At 39.9% G+C, this 17,302-nt stretch overlaps 1 pseudogene; it reads left to right on the top strand.

The window, feature by feature from the left end:
* Nucleotides 1-3,755: 3,755 nt before the first annotated feature.
* LOC101663109 lies at nt 3,756-4,530 on the top strand (annotated as a pseudogene).
* Nucleotides 4,531-17,302: the final 12,772 nt, after the last annotated feature.

The following is a 17,302-nucleotide window of genomic DNA, read 5'->3' as shown; positions in this document are numbered from 1 at the left end:
AGTTAGGCAAATAAATGTAATCATTTACGGTCCAGTGATGGGATAGGTCAATGTAAACAGCAATAAAATTGGTTCGTCATTATACAAATAGTGGATTAAAAATTAGCTCAATAGGATTAAAACACTTCCCTGTCTATGCAGCATTTCTCAACTTGTGGGTTGCAACCCCTTTGTGGAGTTGAACAACCCTTTCACAGGGGTGGCCTGATTCATAACAGTAGCAAAATTAAAGTTATGAAGTAGCAACGACAATAATTTTATGGTTGGGGGGTCACCACAACCTGAGAAGGTCAAAGTTTTACCATTTTGATCTCCTACAGTCATCTCCCCAGCACTCTGGTAACCAGTTTATTCCATCCCTCCAGTATGGAGAGAGGGGAATTACTGGCGGCTTATTTCCCATGTAGACCTCACAAATGTATCTTGGTCTTGGCTCCCCCTGTCATCCATATCCTTCTGCAAACTAAAATCTCACAATCTAAGCTCTGACACGATTCCCTTCTTTGGTTTTGGATTATGTGATGCATGGATGTTGGTGTGCTCTTCCATGTGCATTTCGTTGGCATCTCACGTACATGGCTGCTTGTTTGGAAACAAGCCTTTAAGCCCCATGATGCTATTCTGATAGCTGTGCACCATCTAATTTCTTCACCACATTTTGCTAGAGCACCCATCTCTTCTGTATTTCCTTTACGTGGATGAGCAGAGCAGAGTAATAAAAATGAATTATTATTAAATTGGAGTTAGGATTTAATGTGAGCAACAAATCCTCCCCTTGATATATATTTTTTATCTGCCTCTGGCTCCCCTTTGAGACCTTCTTGTTAATTTGTGTAGAGAATCATATAGATCATCTCCCTGGAACATACGTATCTTCCATTAATAGTCATTGATTAGCCCCTAGTACTAATTTTTAAAACACTGTTGAGAGATGGATATTGGACCAGTGTAAACTAACTGCATATTGCAATACCTGAATTAATCACTTGTACAGAATCAATCCTATGTGAGTGGACAATAGTTACATTAACAATGGGAGTTGGTTGTCAGGCAAAATTTACAATAATATTCGCTGACAATGTCCATCGCAGATCTACCAGAATAATACATATCTTCATATAGCAAGTAGGGCATTGATGTACCAGTAAGTCAACGTTTGTGGTTTTCCACCTGTACTCTTGGCATAGCTCTCTTCTACTTCTTCAAACGCCACGATTTTTTCAGGCTTAAATTCTCAGGTTGCAGTTGTGTTGGAAGTAGAGTCTAACTCACCTAGTGGAGTTTCCACATAGGATCCCTCTGGTATGGCCTTTAGAGAATGTTTTGTACCTTGAAGTTCCAGGATTCAATGCCCCAGTGTCCTATTGCACTTTGCCTGGGTCCCCAGGATGTGTGTAGAAACACATGCCAATGTGGCTTATCAGGTGCATATTCCAGGCACACTCCTTCATTAGGGTCCTTAAAAGTATTGTTAGTTAATTTTTGAAGTTAGCCCTTCCCCCTTTTCTACCCACAGACACGCACTTGTTTCTCTCAGACATGTCTGCTCCCATCCCCTCACCTGACTTGACTTTCCCACCAGTTTCTCTCATTCCTCTGACAGGAATGTCTGCCTGTCCACGGGACCTCGTCAAAACTGTGCATAGCAGCCTCTTCATGGTCAAAAGTAGCGAAATTTTTACTCCTATTGCTAAATGAGTAAACTAAGTCATAGAACAGTTGAATGTTTTACCAAAGGTCAGGCTGCTAGTAATTGATAGAGAATTCAAAGCCAGAGAGCTTGTTCAGATCCTATACTTTGAACAAATAGCAATTGAATTATTTATTACTATTTATAGGGAAAATAAAACCACTGTCAGAAAATACAACCTGTTTTTTTTTTTAATACAACCTATTTTATGGAGCATTTCATACCACCTCTATTTAACTTCTAGGTCCCTGGCTAGTACAAATCATTGGAGCTCGATTATAACCTTTAAGGGTGGCAGTTCAAACCCAATCAATGGCACCACAGAACAAAGCTCGAACAATCTGCTTTCATGAAGACAATAGGCCTGAAAGCCCCCAGAGAAGTAACGCCTGGTTTTCATGAGTCCTGATTCTGTGAGATGTTTGTGATGTCCATGTATAGATGAGGAAATGAGGCTCACTTTCTTTTTCAAAGTCACTTAACAGGATGGTAAGAGCCAAGATCAAAACACAAGTTGTCTGATTCTAGTTAAGAGTGCCTTTCATTATATAACATTGCCAGATACTCGAAACATCTTGAGGAAGGAAATGAGGAGGCTGAAAAAGAGACAAATAATCTTTAAAAGGAGAAAAATCATGATTCAGCCTTGCCTGACACTTGCTGACTGTACATCCATTTGCATTCCACATCGCAATTAGCCCTCATAGTTGGAAATGAGTCCGTTTCTATACGACAGGCTTTGTCAACCGCTTCTCAAGGGAACTGGAAAAACTTGCTGAATTCGTATTGCAATCCGGCCCATTGTGAGAACTTTAAAGTAATTAGACTCGGAACCAGAAATGACACAGAGCCCATCAGCTTGGTAAGCAGACACTGTTGTATTACACAGTTCAGTCTCCACAATTTTTTCATTCCAGTGTTATCTGTAACTTCACATCATCAATAAAAGAAGAACCAAGCAACTTCTGGATTTTCCAATACATATAGACATTTGGAGACTGGTAAGAAATATCAATTATGATGACAATAGATAAAAATTAGGTCAAATATTTGAAATAAGTTTTCCTAGCCTGAAAAGATATTCCATATATTAATCATATTTCTTACAAAGCAGCACTATACTAACAGTATTTGGCACTAAAGTTTAGACTTTTAAAGAGTAAAGGTTTCCACATTATTTTATTTTCTTTATCTGGCACAAATTGTATATGCTTACTATCAAAATTATATTATCATATTTGTTCTAACCCAGATTATCCATCTTGTAATAACTTCTTTCTGTTTCCTATGCACTTTACTATTTTCAGTGCCAAAAATATGCTTTCTAGAATGGTAAAACATGCTCATATTTTGAATTAACCAAATAATTAGAAAATTTAAATGTTATCGTTGAAGTGGGAGGAAGTATACAGTAAGAAAAAGTTCAGCAAAAAAAAAATGACCGTGGCAAAAGAAGCCGTTAATAGAATCACAAGACTTAAAGCCAACAAAGGTAAATACTATTACATATACAATCCAGCAACAGACAGTGGCTGCATAGACTGACATGAAGCTGAACAGGTGTAGGAAAGAGAGTAGGACTAAATAGGTATACACACATATTACAAGAATCAAAATTAAAAGGAAAATATTTTCTGTATATCTTGTGTGAAGAAAAATATCTCTTGACATAAAAAAGTTCATTAAACAAAAAAAAAGAACATAAATTAAGAATAATACTGAAATTTCCAACCAAATAATGAAAATGGTTACAGAGTTCTTGACTGAAATAAAGAAAGAGCTTTTGGTGGGATATATGTACAATAGCAATTAAGCTAAGAAAGTTCTTGTTTTTAGGCATCGTCAAATCAATCCAGTCTCACTATTCTTCCGTCTAAGGAGCATTCTGGCTGTACTTCTTCCAAGGCAGGTTCCTTTGGCAGCCCATTGTACTTTCAATATTCGTCACCAGTGCAGTAATTCAAATGCATCAATTCTTCTTAGGCCTTCCTTATCCACTGTCCAACTTTTACATGCATAAAAAGGCCATTGAAAATATTCAGTCTGGCCTGTGTCCTCGGCGTGAACCCGGCTCGCCGTCTGGGCGCTCTCTGAGGCGGCCATCTGCCGGAGCAACCTGCTTTGGCCTCGCGTGTTGCTCTTTGGAGACTCCATCACCCGGAAAGTGTGGTGTTCTGAATGGTGGGTTTTCAGGCTGCAATACCAGATGGGCCATAATCATTCTCCCGGGTAGCGGTCTGGACAAGCCTGTAGCAATTACGGTTTTTCTTTGGTACCAGTGACAATGCTTTAAAAGATGAGAATCCTAAGCAACACATCCCACTGGAGAAGCCCTTGGACAATCTCAGGAGCATGGCGCAGGACCAGAGAACAGAGGGATCCGCATCTCGCCGCCGCCTCTGTGAGAGGCGTGGGGAAAGGAGTGCATCCTACAAGGTTGCAAATTAAATCGACTCAACTGGGTTACTGGTGACTATGCCAAGGCTGGTTACAAGTAGCTCAATATTGCCGGGCTAATTACTTGACCTGTGGACCCCGAGGCAGGAGGACAATCAGAATTTCACATCCTACTTATCAGATGGACTACATTTGTCACCAAAGGGGAATGAATTTCTCCTCCCACACCTTTGGCCTCTGTTGCAGAAGAAGCCCTGCACTTGCTGCTTCCTTACTGGCCAGATGTCATAGTAGCAAAACCGGAACTAAGTCTGCTGGGAGGTGGGGACCACTCCCAGCACTTGTCCCAGAACTGGCAGGTTAGGATGTCAGCCCCCAGGACCAGGACCTGCCAGTGCACAAATAGTCCCAGAGGACCAAGCCAAAACACTTTTCGCTCATGACTCTGTATTTCCCACCAACATTAATGAAAAGCACTAGGACTTCTTTTACCAGGGAAGTTTTTAAAAAAAGAAATAAAATATCCTGTCTGGGGCAGGCACACGTTTCTCCTCAAAGTAACACCCTTGATTTTCAGTGCCTGTTGTTTAGGTTTGTTTTTCAGATTATAAATGCAAGGATATTTATTATATTACACAATGTACATATATTGTATGATTTTAGAGTAAATTGCATAATTATATAGAGTAGGGGTCAGCAAATTCTGTACATTGGCCACATCTGTCCAGCATTTGTTTTGTTTCATTTTTTTAATTAAAAGATCATTTTCTTGGTGGCTCTTACAACAATTCATACATCAGTTGTATCAAACATATCTGTACATATACTGCCATCATTATTTTCTAAACATTTACTTTCTATTTGAGCCCTTAGTATGAGTTCTTCTTTTTTCCCTTCCCATCCCCTCCTACCCTCATGACCCCTTGATAAATTGTAAATTATTTTCGTATCGTACACTGACCACTGTTTCCCCTCCCACATGGTTTCTGTTGTTCATCCCCCCGGGAGGGGTGTAGTTATGTGTTGATCATTACAATCAGTTCTCCCTTCCTCTCCTACTCTCCCCACCTTCCCCCTACCCTCCTAGTATCACTACTTCCATTCCTGTTCATGGGTTTCCGTGTGCCATGAGCTCGTGTCCCCTATCTGTATGTGTGTACATGCTCTGGTCTAGCCAGCAGTGAAAGACAGGACTCGGGTCATGATAGTGTGGGGAAGGAAGCCTCGAGGAACCAGAGGAATGTTGAGTGCTTCCTCGGTGCTATACTGCACCATGGTTAACTTACCCTTTCCTCATGACCTTTCTGTGAGGGCATGTCCCATTGTATACAGATGGGTTTTGCTCTCTGCTCCAACCCCCCTCATTCTCAAGAATGTTTGTTTGTTGTTTGTTTGTTTGTTTGTTTGGGGTCTTCTGATGCCTTTTACAGGATCATGTCAATACCTCATGATCTCACAGGCTGGATTGCTTCTTCCATGTGGGCTTGTTGTTTCTCTGCTAGATGGCCGCTTGTTTAACTTGAAGCCATTAAGACCCCAGAGGCTATATCTTTTGATAGCCAGGCACCATCCACTTTCTTCATCCCATTTGCTTAAGCACCCATTTTGTGCAGGGAGGGTGAACATCACAGAATGCCAGGTTGTTAGAACAAAGTTTTCTTGCATTGAAAGAGGGCTTGAGCAGAGGCCCAAAGTCCATCCACTTTCTCAATCTATTACCATATCAATATATGTACTTATGTGAATACCTCTATGTTTATGAATTAATAGATTTACATAAGTGCACACCTATGTTTATGCCTCCATCCAGAGCTTTGCTTTCGATATCTTTCCTGCTTCCTACTTTCCTCCTGATCCACCATCACTCTTTCCCTTCTTCTGTCTCATAGTTATTCTTCCGAGTTAGATTGCTGTTGCTCCAACACCCCCAGGATCTCTACAACCTCCTCCTTTTTAATTTTAATACTTCAGTTGTTCCCCTGCCTGCGACATGTTTGCTCACCACTCCTTCCCCTGCTTCCTCCTCCCAGGTCCCTCCAGAACCATCAGACCATTGCCTTCTCCTCGAGCTTACTTCCCATACCTATCCTATATATGGGTAGGCAAAACCAACAATAATGGAGACAAAACCAAAAGAAACAAACGGTTGAATAAAAAGATAAAAAAGAAAAGATAATAATAACTCAGGGGGGAAAGGCATACATACTTATATACTTGTGTATAAGCCGAGTTTTTCAGCATATTTTCTATGCAGTTTTTGTGGTAAAATTAGGTGCCTCAACTGATATTCAGGTCAGCTTATACTCGAGTATATATGGTAATTCCAGGTGTGTCCACTGACCTTTATGACTATCTCCCCCACTAGGCCTGGGGGAATTCCAGGAACTGCCTGTCCTAGCCTGAAGTCTGTTTGGGGGTCTCCTCAGGGATTTGTGACCTTGCTTTGCTCCCATTGCTGATCTGTCCTCTTCTTGGTTCATCCCACTGTGGGGGATTAAGACCACAATCACTTCCTGCTGTGTGCCCCCAGTAATGTCCTCTGTCTCAGCATGCTCCAGTGAGGGGACACCATGCCTTGAGCTGTTGTTGGCCCTACTGTCCTCTCTGTGCCTTAGCAGTTCCGTACAGGGACTTTTGTCCTCCAGGCTTCGTGTGCCAATATGGCGTCTAGACCCTTACTCACTCTCATTTTCCTTCTTAGTTTGCCTCCATGTGGACATGGTACGCCCCAACCTGTAGGTTTAGTGTCCTCTGCAGCACATACTTCTAGGGAGGGGGTCAGTTTGCCTCTGATGAAGCTGGTCCTGTAGAACCACTCTGTTTGTGCATTGCTCAATGTGGTTACGTTGCCCTCAAGGCTTGGTGCACTGTGGTTGGGTCTGCATGCACACTCCCCCAATTCTGTGGAGACATAACCAATGCTCTTCCCTGGATGTGTTAGTTTCCTGCTCCCCCAGTGCCATCGTCTCCTCTCCCCACCCCCGGCTCATTTTCTCCCTCTACCTTTCTTTGTGTTGTGTATGTACAAGCATGTACATACTTGGGTTTGGTCTGCCCCCCACCTGAATGCCTGTACCTCAATGTTTACAGTGTGAAATAAGTAGCTTTTCTCCTATACCTACAGTGCTGCTTATACTTATCTCAGGGGACTCCTGTTGTACTTGTCCTTTGGTGATTGGCTGACTTCACTTAGTATAATTTCCTCCAACTCTTCCCATGAAATGATGTGCTTCCTGTGATCATCAGTGCTTTTTAGTGATGCATGGTATTCCGTGTGTATGTGCCAGAGTTTACTAATCCACTTGTCTATCGATGGAAACAGGTTGTTTCCAGTTCTTTGCGATGGTGAATTGCACAATAAACGATGGAGCACGGATGACTGGTCATGGTTTGTTTCTCGCCTCCTCTGGGTATACGCCCAGTAGAGGGATAGCTGGGTCATAAGGTATCTCAATTTCATTTGCTTTAAATATCACCAGATCGCTTTCCATAGTGTCTACACAACCACCAGCAGTGGAAGAGAGTTTCTATCTTGCCACATCCACTCCAACATTTGTTGCTCTTTTTGATTTTTCTGATTTGGGCTATCCTCAAAGGTGTTAGGTGGTTTTAATTTGCATTTAGATGGTTCTTTTAATTTGCATTTCTATGATGGCTAATAATTGGGAGCTTTTTCTCATCTGTTTATTGACCATTCGAGTCTCCTCAATAATGAAACTTCTTTATCGTGGTTTGTTTAACTGTTTTCCTCTTTTTGCAGGCGAGGAGGGTACTGTTGATTATAGTAATAAGCCCTTTGTCTGGTTGTGTCATTGCTAAAAATCCTCTCCCAGTCTGTGGGTTCTCTTGTTACTCTCTTGGTGAAGTCTTTCGACGTACACAGGTGTTTTATCCTTAGTATATCCAACTTGTTGATTTCAGGTTCACCTGTGTGTGTACCCTTCCCTATTGCAGTTAACCTATGTATTCCCAGGGACAAGGTTCTTAAGTTTGTCCTGATTCCTTCATTGATGATCCTGATAGTTTGAATTTACTCACACTCAACTTGTGTCCCAGCATATGGTCTAGTTTCAAAAGTGAGCCCTATGCACTTGAAAAGAATGTGAATTTCTTTGTATTTGAATTGAAAGCTCTAAAAATGTCTAATATTTCCAGTTGCCTAATTGTAGTGTTTAGATATATAGCCTTCTTGATGAACTTCTTTTCCAGTGATCTATCTTTCTCTGATAGAGGTATATTAAATTTACTTACCATGATTTTTGAATCTGTGATTTCTTTTTTCATACTTTGAATAGTTTGATGAATTTCGTGGATTTCTCATTAGGTGCATATGTATTTATTACGCTCATTGGTTCCCGGTCTACTGATCCTTTGAACATTATATAGTGCACCTCCTTGTCTCTTCTTATGGTTTGCACCTTTAGGTCAATTTTGTTGAAGATTAAGATTGCAATTCCTGCTTTTTTTAAGTTGCCATTTGCCTGGTATAATTTCCACCCGCTTTTTGTTCTTAGTCTGTTTTTGACTGCGAGCTGAAGATGTGTCTCCTGCAGGCAACTGACTAGTGAGTTATGTTTTCTGAGCCACCCTGCTAAACTTTCTCTTTTAATGGGTGAATTGAAGTTATTGACATTCAGAGCTATTATCACCATCTGTGGATTTATTGCTTTCATCTCACACCTTTTGTGTTGGGTGTTTTCCCATCTTTCTTCATATTGGTGTGCTGTGTTTGGGGGGGAGGTCTTCCTTCTTTAATTATTTTTCTTCTGAGCCCATGTTATCTTGGTCATTGTTTTCAGGATGTTGGCATTTGGGTGGAGTTGGGTTATATGGTGGTCTCCTGCTTGTGCTCAGTGGATGTTGGTCTTCTGACCTAGTGAGTAGGCAAGAATTTTGCATATTTTGGGGTGTCTTATTGCTTATTCTTATAGTTTTTCCTTGTCCTGGAAGACTCTTAGCTCACCATCTATTTTAATAGATAATTTGGCAAGATAGTGGATTCTCAGGCTGGCTTTTTTTTCTTTCTTTCATCGTTTGGAAGATGTTACTTCACTGTCTACCCCTCTTGATTGCATCTGATGATAGGTTTGAGCGTATTCTTACCTGAGCACCATTGTATGTGACCACCTTTTTTTCTCCTACTGCTCTGAAAATTTCCTCTGTGTCCTCAAAGTTGGATAATTTAACTATTATGTGTCTTGGTGAGTTCTTCCTGGGGTTTAGTCTAATTGGTGTCCTCTCTGCTTCCTGTATGAGTGTCCAATTCTCATTCATTAAGGTGGAGAAATTTGCTACCAGAAATTCCCTAGCTAAGTTAGCTGTTGACATCATTGCGTCTTGTTATCCATTAGTTCTTGTATTTCCTTTTAGTGTGTGGACTTCATCCCCTATATCGTGGACTTCATTCCTTCTATCATGGCCTTCGTCTCTTCTATCATTGTGTCCTTATTCTGTGTTGCTTCCCTCATATCTGATTTCTTTTTGTGGAAGATCATGTCTGATTCTTCTATAAACTTTGCTAGGTTTACGACTTCCTTCACTGTTGTGTTTCATTTTTCTTGTTTTGTTGTTGTTGTTGTTAAGAGTGTTAAGGTATGTTGTTGTTTGTGTATAATTTTGGAAGAACTGGATGCAATATTTCTGGGAGACCAAGGGGCCCTGAGCTCTTTCCCTGTGTGACTAGTAAGAGTGTTTCAAGGACTACCTGTGGCCTACTATGGTGGTGGTTTAAGGTGCTATGCAGGTAGGGTGCCAGTGGCAATAGGGGGTCTCAGAGTTGGGGCTGAGGCAGACTAATGTAGGTATGACACTGGCTGTTTGGGGCAGGCTGCAGCAGAGGCACGGGCCTGGTTTGGACTGTCTGGCCACAATTTGCAGCCTTTTAAAGACACTCAGTGGAGCCCAAAACTAGTAGAACCAGTTTTTTGCCTTGGCTGTGGCTATCAGCACCTGCTAGCTTTTCCTGTTAAAATCCTAGGCTGTGCTCTAGAGATTAGCATTCTGGCTACCTTGTTCTGTTGATGCTATGCTAATGGACAGAGTTCTGCAGGCATATATTCAAAGTCACACAAAGAACCACAGCCTGGAATTGAAAGCATTTTTGTTTGTTTTTTAATCTTATATATTCTTTCTTTCTTTAATGATCATTTTATTGGGGGCTCTTACAGCTCTTATAACAATTCATACATCAACTGTATCAAGCATATTTGTGCATATGTTGTCATCATTATTTTTTAAACATTTACTTTCTATTGAGCCCTCTTGAGTATCAACTCCTTGTTTTTAACCTCCCTCCTCTGCCAACTTCAGATCCCTTGATAAATTATAAATTATTATTATTATTATTTTCAGATATTACACTGACTGCTGTCTCCTTTCCCCCATAGTTTCTGTTGTTCATCCCCCTGGGGTGGGGGGTGGGGCTGGTTATGTGTTGATCATTGTGATCGGTTCCCTCTTCCTCACCTCCTCTCCCCACATTCCCCTACCCTCCAGGTATTGCTACATTTTACCAGGGTGAGCCTGTTCCTGGAGAAGGACATCATGCTTGATAAACAGCAGGTGAATACACAAAAGGAAGACCCTCAATGAGAAGGAATGACACAGTAGTTTCTATAGTGGTCTCAAACATATGAACAATTGTGAGAATGGCACGGGACTCCTATAGGTTGGAAATTATAGTTATAAGGTCACTATGAGTTGGAAATTACTAAATGGCTTCTATCAGCAGCAATTGGCCCCAGCAGAATTCTGCATTCTTTGATTTACGCCATGTCAAGTTGGCAGTTTTGACATCCTCAAGGAACTCAGATGGCGCTCCTGTTAAGTGATCTTTCCGTTTAAGCGACAAAATGAAGCCTGATGAGGCAAGAGCAGGGCTGAAGCGTCGGTGGAGCCAGCTTTCCCGAGGAGTACTCTCTTCCCTGGAAAAATGAGGTCGTACATTTTCATGATGGGAAACCATTTCACCTGTGCTAGTTCCCTGGCCGTTTTCACACCAATGCAGTTTCCATTCTCCTCAGCCTTCTTCCTAATAAGCCTTTGTGATTGTCTTGTGTCCTTCAATCAAGCCGATCCCTTTGGAATCACCCATAATTTCTGAGCTAACCTCTCTGCTTAAATCTAATTCTCGTTTGCAGCCACGGTTTTGTTCACTTTCCTTTAAGGCATCAGAGTATATTATTGTGAGAATTTGCCTGTAGTCATCCACTGGCAATAGAGACATCCTTAACCACATTTTGTTTGGAATGTAGCCTTGCAAATATGAGTCAGAACCCTACTAACAATAGACTGAATAACAGATTTGGTAAAAATTGAGAAGGAAATGACCATTTGAGTTAAAAATTAAATTACTTATATTCTGTATTATGAACGCCTTTATATTTCTTTTTTAAATATCGCCAACCTGCTCACTTTCCTTCTTGCCTCCCACAAGTCTTCTTCCCTAAGAAGAGTCACAACAGTTTGGGAAAATCACAAGGACACGGTGTTCCCTGATTCTTTACCTGTGTGAAACTTTAGTGCAAGAAGTAATTGCTACTTTCAAACAACTCTTATCCAACACATAGTAATATGTGAATGAACTATCAAAGGTATTATAATGTATGCAGAGGTAAGGTACACAACACCTTAAGCAGTTTAGAATTTCATTACCCTGTAATAAAATGACAATATTTAAAATAAGTAACACCAGTTATGATCCCTCTATGTTGGAGCAAGAGAAACTAAACATCTAACCCCCAACAGCCAATGGATATATATATATAACATATGCCAGCAACATATTTATTATTATAAAATGTCAACATCCAGGTCTCCAGCATAAAATTTAATAAATCAGCTATTTGGCATCATAACACTTGCAAAAACATAGTAGAAAGAGATGGAAATAGCTTAAAACCTAATAACATGTGCAAAGTTCCATAAGAAAAATAAATATTCTAGTGTCAACATGACAGTTAAAATTCAAGGTTGAAGGTATGTCCTTGCATTAATGTGGTGTTTCTCTTCTACAAAACATTTGCTCCAGAACAACAAGAATGTGTTTTACTTTTGAAAGAAAAAAAAATGGGAAACACTTTCAAATTGTAGGGAATAAAGTATTAAGCAATATATCTGATCAATAATCTGTGAATAAAGCTAAGAAAATTAACAATCGTTAATTATATTTAAAATTTATACAACTCAACCACAAATGAACTTATGACTCAAATTTGGGCTTCAACGTCAATGCTTTTTCAATATCAATGTTTTTAAGAGCTTCCAAAAGAGTCAATGAATTCTAGAGTTCAAAAAATTATCCAGGTTATTCAGACTCCCAAAGTAAAATACATTTCAGTATCAAAGCAATACAACTATTTTATATGTCTCTATTTTTTCTTTAAAATAATGAAAATTTAATTAGAATATTTGCCTCAGTTCAAAATTAAAAAGCAAACAAACAGAGAAAACCAATCTTTGCATTTTATTTTTTTTATCTTATTACTTTGTCACTTTATTGGTTTTGTTTGCTTCTTTGTTTATCAAAAGATCATTTTATTGGGGGCTCTTTCAAATCTTGTCACAAGGCATGCATCTCTTGCATCAGGTGAATTTGTACATGTGTTTCCTTCATTCTTTTCTAGATGTTTGCTTCCTATTGAACCCTTGGTATTAGCTCGTTTTCTTTTGCCCTCCCTCCCACCCTCATAACCCCTTGATAGATTGTACATTGTTATTATTTTCATATCTCACACCAACCACTGTCTCCCTTCCCCCATGGTTACTGTTGTTCTTCTCCCTGGAGAGGGGTGTATGGTGATGTGTTGATCATTGCAATTGGTTCCCCCTTTCCCCCTTCCTCTCCTACTCTTCCCCCTACCCTTCTGGTATCGCTATTCCCCCTCCTGTTCCTGGATTTAAAAATAAGTCGATTAATACAATGCTACATTTCAAAATAGAAAAACATTGTACCATATCAAGAAGTACCTGGATAGTACAACCTTAGTGTTTACTGGCAGTTTGGAGATTTTAGTTCTGTGGAAGAAAGGTCTGGCAGTCTTCTCTCCAAATATCAGCTGTTGAAAGCCCTGAACAGTGCAGTTCTCCTCTGACAGATAGGATCGCCATGAGTCAGAATTGGCACAGCAGCCACTGCCAGTGAGAGGGGTTTCACGTTACAATCGATCATACAGTCTCGTTAGAGTGATAGTTTACTGGTATTTGACAAGCCCCTACAATAGGGACAAGCTGACTTGTAATAGGATCCCAACAAATATTTGTTGATATAATTAATATATTTTTAGTTTAGGTCACATTTTAGCTCAATGTAGTGTAAATACACAATTTTGCTTACTTTTTTTTCTTCTCTTAACCCCCTTTTACAAAGCTCTCAATAGGCAACGTTTAAAAATGGGAGCAAATATAAAGTTAAAGCTCATAAGCACTCCAGTGATTTTTGTATATTGCATATGGGTCTATTAGTAGGTTAACAAGTGAGAGCTATGTTTACTTCTGCAGAGTAAGTTGTAAACTCATGACTTTCAGCATTAGAATAAAGCATGATGGTAAAGTCAATAAAATTCAAGAATTCTTCTTTTCATAGGTATTATGTAATATGATTCAGGGAATAATAGCCAATGAAATTTACTAAGAACAGATATAATAGAAAAAAATGAAGCCATATATTGTTATCTGTACTAAATAACTCTTTCTCACATTTCCTTCTATTTCTTCCTTCATTCTTTCCTTTCTTTATTGCTATTTTTTTATCACTTTTGACATACTAAAAGGGTACATCTGAAAATGTTGCTACTACAGATTCAGTTCATACATGCAAAGCCTGTTTCCAAAAATATGTTTGTATATACATGTCTCGAGTTTCAGATAAACTGTCTCAGGAATATACCTGTCTTAATCTCTTTATTACTCAAAACTCCATGCCATCAAGTTGATTCCAACTTATAGCATCAAAAAGGGATATATATTTGCCTTAGGGGTGGAGGCACTTTTGAAATCAGGACTTTGTAATTTTAAGTAGCATTCTCTACTTTATATCCAGGCTATGATATCTATTACAATGGCTACACAGAAGCCCCCAGAGAAAATTCATGATTCAAGGGTTTATTAAGGAATTTCACAAGTAGCAATGCCTACAAAAAATGCTCAGGGTAGAGTTGTTTAGCAGGACATGCTACAAAGTTCTTTCAGGGCTGCTAATAAAATGCCCAAAGAAGCTTAACACTAAGCTCCATTGATAAGCAAATCCAGCTCCCTGAATTAAGTAGTCAAGGCACCCCACACCAGTAAGTCTCACCCCAAAGGTGCTGAGCTCCACTTTCATGATTCAGCAAGCCCAACTTCCCCAACTGAGTGCCCAAAGGCACCCCACTCCATAAGCCAGACTCCTGCACAAAAATACTCTGCTTAATTTGCTCTGTGAGGTAGGAAATCCAGGACTCTGTTCTATACTCTAGCGCTTCTGAATCCAGAACGCTCACTATGCAGGGGTCTCAGGTCCAGAGGATTTGATCAACTCCTGGCTCTTGCCGATAATAAGATCTCACCCCTTACATTTCCAAGTGCTCATATGGTAGACAAAAGAATGGCAATCCGTGTCCTCCTCCTCCCAGCCCCATTACACACTTTCGTAGCAGACACATGCAGGAAATGGTCATAGGGTGGGAGTTAGAGATTTGGGCTAGAAGAGCCATAATAAACAATTCACTGCTCCAGCAAGGACTAATATCACATTTTTAACCAATGTCAAGTGGACATATTCACAGATCACGAAAATTTTGTAACAAACTCACGGAAATGATGCCCCAGTAAAACAAGGATTTTTAAATGAATCAGGCACATTGAGGAAGTCCAGAAAGGTCTCAAAGAAGAGCCAAGATGGGGAAGACCATAAACCTCAGCCGATGAAGAAACTGGCTGAAGTCTAGAAATTGGTGGAAGGGGACAGGAGAACTACCGTTGATTCACTAGCAACCGGAGCTAGGGTTTTACCTGGTGCCACCTTTTCAATTGCCTTTCGCCTTTATGGGTGCCAAAAAAAAAGTTGCAAGAAGAGCAACAGCTCAACGCTGATCTTCCCATCGGTCTTTTAGAAGGCTCTAAGAGAATGAAGATGATTCTCTGTATCAAATCATAACTGGAGATGAGTCTCGGATCTACCAATGCTATCTATAGAGCAAAGTCCAACCAAAACAGTGACTTACGTGGGCATCTATTGGGTCAATTAAATAAAAGTTAGAGAGGTCCTCTTAGAAGGTTGTGTCTAGTCAAAGGAGATGTAACATTTGCCCAAGTAGAGGCAGCAGCAGAGGTCTGAGCAGGGCTCATCTGGTAGGCATGGCAAAAAGCTCATGCCTATTGGAAGCAGGAAATGATGGCCATCTTGGTTGGTGGCTGTCTTGATGGAAGAACTGTATCTTGGGTGGTATCCTGTTACCTCCAAGTTGATCTTAACCCCAAGTCGTAGCCTGTCACTTCCTCAAGAAACAATTCCACATAATTGTGAAATTAATTAATTTTGGGAGAAGCCATTGTAGCTACTTTTATTAGAAATTACAAAACAATAATCTTAGTAGATTCTCCCCAAATGATGCAGGAAAATAATCAGGGTTTATGATGAAGAACTATTATGAGCATTGCATTGATGAGGAAAAGGCTGGGAGGGTTGCACAGAGAAATGCTTTTCCCATCACGACAATGCTCCTGCTCATCCCTCAAGGGCAACAAGCACTATCTTACTATAATTACCCGTCCACACTACAGCCCTAATCTCATGACTTAACACTTTTTTGTTGGTGGTTCTCAACTTAAAGGACATATAAAAAAACATTTTCTGAGTCTTCTGAGGATGCAGTAACTGTTGTTTTAATATAATGTATATGAAAGAGCACAACATTCCCTCAGTGAAAGGTGGGAATACTGCCTTCAGAAGTATCCAAGCCTAGATGGAGGATATGTCCAGAAACAATAATTTCATGTTTTGATTTTTTTTGTTTCTATTATTTTGAAGTAATACTATTTTACTTAACCACATACACTCCAATTTTCTGTTATTAGACAAGGGCAAAATATAGGAGTCAATTACAGCAATGAACCAAGCTAAGATCTGATCAAGTCAGACCTATGACCACCAGTATCAATGCTCACTCAGAAAGGAAATTCCATATGGAAATAACAAGAAATACTCCCATTAGTACCTCAAGATTGTCTGGGAACAAAATTGGCAAAACGGACAACTATTGGAATTGTGTGGTATAGTAATAAGGTGTTGCTTCCTTTTATAGATCTGTATTATCAACTTCCTGAGTAACCTTGACTAAACTATATTGTTATCAACTTCCTGAGTAAGCTTGACTAAACTATATTGTGAGGATGAATCTAGGGTGAATGTCTTTAGTTTCAGATGTTGCAGAATGGAAGAGTATATTTGGGTTTATAATCCACAACTCTATAAACCATCAAGAATGATGATACAAGATCCTGTTAGCCAATCCATATTTGGTGAAATGGATACATTTTTCAGTGAAATTTGTTGACCCTAAGAAAAGAAAAGGACCCTACTCTCCACCCAAATACTTCATGGAACACTCCAGAGAAAGCAACTTATGAGCTGCTTATGCAAGCCATGCTGGAATGGCTTCATTTTGATCGGGATATTAATCTCAGCACATCCCTAACACAGATCATGGCTGCTATGGCAAGCAAGGGAGGCCCTTCGACATGGACTCCAAATACACTTGCTATTGCAAGAAAAAAGCAACAATCCAGGAAGCTTGGTCAGATGCGTTGGCACAACTTCCCTGCTGAGTCTCACAAATGCAAGAAATATACAGTGATTCATAGGAAGAAGTGATGGAGAAAGGGCCTTCCCCAGAAGGTCAGAGATTTTTACATTGTTACTAAGAAATGGAATGAATATAACAAACAGCCATGGAGTGTTCAGATAAGGGTTCTATTGCATTATTCCATGAAGGTGGGTGGACCATACTGGTGCCTCAGCATTAAAGAGGACTTAATATACCCATTCTCTTCACCAAAGTTGGGCGGAATTTAATGATGGGAAGTACCATTTGGGAGCATTTGCAAGAGAGATGTAGCAATTGATTAAAAAAATTTTAAAATAAAAAGATTGACGTGGAAGCCAAGGATTTCTGGTCCAATGCCAGCAGAAGACAAGTAGTCACATGCACATGTGTGTGTAAAACAACCACAAGAATG

This window comes from Echinops telfairi, unplaced genomic scaffold (genome assembly GCF_000313985.2).
Source record: "Echinops telfairi isolate 266 unplaced genomic scaffold, ASM31398v2 ScPeMD7_7405;HRSCAF=8443, whole genome shotgun sequence".
NCBI classification, from domain to species: domain Eukaryota; kingdom Metazoa; phylum Chordata; class Mammalia; order Afrosoricida; family Tenrecidae; genus Echinops; species Echinops telfairi.
This window is presented reverse-complemented; position numbering and strand designations above follow the sequence as displayed.